The 4,369-nt window shown below is 39.3% G+C and overlaps 1 protein-coding gene across 1 annotated transcript in view; it reads right to left on the bottom strand.

Moving 5' to 3' along the window:
- csmd2 (CUB and Sushi multiple domains 2) overlaps positions 1-4,369 on the bottom strand; it is a gene marked incomplete in the record, with an annotated part of 326,634 nt that overhangs the window by 287,852 nt on the left and 34,413 nt on the right.

The raw sequence follows: 4,369 nt of genomic DNA, 5'->3' as shown, positions 1-4,369 counted from the left end.
TGATTCAGATGGAGCACTACTGAAGGCCTAGGTGTGAAATGCACGGCCCGCCACTGGCGTAGTCACAGTAACATGTTGTAGCAGTATTAGTCTGTTTTTGTTACAAGTTAGTTCTAAGCTAATTTGGGTGTTTTAAAAATATGCTAGCACCATTTTTTTTAAGTGACATTTTTTAAATGTTGCACACATTTGGGAGTTACGCGTATTGTTAATACGCAAACATGACTAACCCTTCTAACATGGTTAACATGTAGCATGCTACAAGCAAGTTCTAGAATTACATTGAACGTCCGTCTGACTTTAAAGTCTAACTTGATATTATTGCAAATTGGATTTAGCAAAACTGCAATGAAAACACTTTTTTCTAATTAAGTTAGTCACATGACCAAGAGGGACTGCGCCGCCGCACCACAAGAGGTCTCACAGCATCACACAGCTCGTCAAAAGTTGAGCATGTGATCCGGAATTGTTGGATCCACAGCTCCTCGGTCAAATCTCCAATCATTACTTCCCAAAACGTCTTAATCCGTAGCCACTCCCATGTTGCTCGCCGCTCCATGACCTGAATAAAATGCCGACGTCTCCTTTGACAGATGATGATGAGCCGTAGTGCCGTTGCAGAAATCTGAATGTATCTGCTGTAGGGCTGCTACGATTAGTCGACTAATCGACGACTAATCAACTACTAAAAATAGTCAACAACTAATTTAATAGTCGATTAGTTGTTACTTTATATTACATGGAGTCAGAGTGTAGTAAAGTGGAATAGCATTATGCTAGCTATTTTGGAGTTGGCTAATATTTCAGTTATAAGGAAGCCATTTTGGCTAATTCAGGATTTTTGTTTTCTGTTTTTTAGGCTAATTTGGCATTTAAATAATATTTTAGCTGACTTTCAGCATTTTATTAGGTTTTCTTGGCTAATTTAGGAGTTTAGGTAATATTTCAGCTGCATGCTAACTTTTTTGGCTAATTTAGCTTTTTTCACTTTTTAGGCTAACTTGGAATTTAGCTAATATTTAAGCTACATGCTAGCTATTTTGGCTAATTTAGGATTTTTTTTCCGTTTTTTGGCTAATTCCACATTTAACTAAGATTTTAGCTGGCTATCGGCTTCAGCGTTTTCAGCTATTAGCCTCAGTAATTTCAGCTATTAATTTCAACCTCTTCAGTTATACCAGCATCTTCAGCTGCAAATTTAGCTAACACCATTCACACTAGCATTATCGCAGGTGATGCTATATATCTATTTTTTAGTTAGTTTAAACTTAATAATGGTTAAGATGTGTGGTTTACATCGACTTTGCGCATGACCAGATTATTCGGCTAATGAGAAAAAACAATCGGTGATTAGTCGACTATTAAATTAATCGTTTGTGGCAGGACTAATCTGCTATAAATCAAAGTATTTTTCCCATCCGTCGCCGTGTGTTTGAATGCCTTATCACGTGAGTTTGTTTGTGTTTATTCACATATTTCTGATTCAGTGGACACAGAGTCATTGCGAAATCGTGTTTTTATTATTTTTTTTTCTATAATTTTGATCAAGCTTTGTGCATATGTATGATAGAGACACAGCTATTTACTCTTCTGTCTCACTTAATGTGCCTTAAAGCTTAGTGCTGTTTATATATGACATAAGTTCAAAAATAGACCATTCATTGACGGGAAATGCGTAAAACAAGGCAATCATAACTTCTCTGCTTATTAATTTGAAATTAAGCTATGAGCAGAAAAATAAGAGAATGTTTGCTTCCTTACTACATGAAACGAGGCTGGTGAGATCTGAAGAGAAGTGAGACTGAGGAGGAATGTGCAGAATCAATTCATAATGGTCTTTTTTTCATTCTTTTCATTTGAGTTCTGCAGGGAAGTGAAATAAAGGCTGCAGTGTTAGAAGAGATGCAAAGCATACAGACAGAGTGGAGGGGACCACACCATTGAAATAGTGAAACAAAAAGTCCAACAAAGACCAAAAAAAATGTTTTAATGACACAAAACGCTTCAGTTTAACTTCTATGTCTCTAGATAACACATTCTCATTCCCAAACTGTCAATTATTGACATTTGGTTAAGGACCCTCTGCGCCAAAAATTGAAGTTTTGTGTGTCCCAAAATTGGTGCACTGACTGCTCCAATTAAATCAGGGCCCCCCCAACCTCTGGCCCGCAACTTGGTACCGCTCCAGTACCAGGATGCAGACCATACCAGTACCCTAACCTTAACTTTAACCCAGTACTGGACGCAGACTGGAACCGGTACCAGAACTGCGCTGTACTGGTGTTACAAACGGGCAGACAGCTGGTTCCACGTGCAGCAGGTTTATTAGTTCAGACTTGAATAAAGCATAGGTAAAAGTCCACGAAACTAGATCAGGGTCAGACAGGCAGGTCAAGCATGGTATCATCCAAGAGGAGACTAGAGTACTCAGAGTTCAGCCGAGGGTCAGGGCAGGCAGCAGACAATCAGATACAAAAGATCAGGTCCAGATAGAAAAGCTCAGTAATGCAGGCAGGGTGGCACAAACAATACTTCGCACTGAGTGAGGCTCTGTGTGCTGCTTAAGAAGCATGTGGGTGATTCTCTGATTGGAGACAGTTGAGCAGCATCCAGGAACTGTGGGCTGGGGCTGCTGGGAGATGCTCAGTCAGTGACTGGTCCCACTGGTGACCAGAGGGGGAGTCAGAACTCTGACTCCTGACAACTGGACTGTGTCAGAGTACTGGATCAGGTTTAGGGTACCGGTAGTGGCGATGTCGCAAGGACTGGTCTATATCCGGTACCAATCCTGACAAAATGGCTGGATTGGAACAGCCAACATGCCAAAAAACGATGAGTTGGGGACATGAAAAACATCAAAAAGTGACGAGGAGAGGTCCTTAACCAAACGTCAATATGTGACGAGATGGAAATGAGAATGTGTTGAAAAATAATATTTCATTTGGAAAAATGACAGAAACTGGCCCTTCTGACAGAGCTTAGTTAAAGTAATGCTTTGTTACACTTTCACTAAGGAACCTCAACCCTACCAGGAACTCTGGTCTGTAGCTGTGTCACTCTAAATGTCACTCATCATAACATATTCATTCTGAACAAAGAGCCAAACTACCCTCCTTCTTCTTAGCCAATCACAAACATGGTTTGTCTCCATATTCCAGACGGTTTCACCAACTCCCCTCCACCCTGGTCTCCACCAGAAACAAGACTTCTACATAGTCTATCCCTTAACCATCATCAACTTCTGGGTTTTATTCATGTTTTGTCTGAGATTATCCGTAATACTCAATACATCAATGGTCCCAAACCAAACCACCATAGACTATCTACTTCTTTAAGGTTAATTTTTCTATTTTATATACAATCACATTCCTGAGATCTCTCCCTGTTAGTAAAGTCTCTCATGTATCCAGGTGACATTGTGGTGAAATGTTTCAGAAGACGATTTTAACTCAAGATGCTTTGACTTTAACTTCAACACATCTCTCCCTATTGCCATGATGTGTTTTCTCTTAAATTAATACTTTAATGGATAAAAAACCAGAAATTTTCAGATGGTTGCTTTATTTTAAAATTAATATTCAAATACCTGAAAATGTCCAGTTCTCAGATTATTACAGGCATGTGAATGAGCTCAAAGCCATCACTAACCCTTGATGCTTCTGATGATGCACACACATACACAGCGCCATCCTTGTATTTGATTAACCTCTTGCTGGAGGCAATCTCAATCAAGTTTTCATTGTTGAATTGATGGATGTTTATCTCTATATTCTAGACACTTCACCAGCTCTATTCCGCTCTAAAGAACAAGTGCTGTAGTATGGTCAACCCCCCAAACCACCATCAGCATCAAGGCTCTAGTCATATATGGTCTGCCAAAGATTTATAGACCTATGTACTCTTAACATTTGTACAAAAAAAGAAATAATGACTCATTTTTCTAAAATCTTTAAATATTGAAGTAAGTGTACCTCTGTATTACATAATGATCACAAAGAATAGTTCACAAAATGTGCTTGTAACAACTCCTAAAATATAAGAATACAAGTTTGATTTTTGCAGAAACCTTTTTCTTGTTGTCATCTCATAGCCTAACATTATTCAGCTTATGTTTGTTTAATTCCACTCAACAAATTCACAAATAATTGGACATCCAGCATCAATGCAGTCTTTTTTTTTAAAGAAAAGCTCTGAAGCACAGCAGTGGTAAAGAGTCCACATTCACCCAGGTGGTTAGCAGAGAATATGGAGTGTTCAGCCAGACACAACCCTGTATTTTATCTGGGCTAGGGACAGGCACAGGGAGACCTTTGGTCCCACATGGGTATATAGTTCAGGCAGCAGCGTGAAGGGTCTTGGCTAAGGACCC

Source organism: Oryzias melastigma, linkage group LG11, assembly GCF_002922805.2.
Source record: "Oryzias melastigma strain HK-1 linkage group LG11, ASM292280v2, whole genome shotgun sequence".
Taxonomy (NCBI): Eukaryota; Metazoa; Chordata; class Actinopteri; order Beloniformes; family Adrianichthyidae; genus Oryzias; species Oryzias melastigma.
Note: the sequence above shows the minus strand (reverse complement) of the source record. Positions and strands in the feature narration are given on the sequence as shown.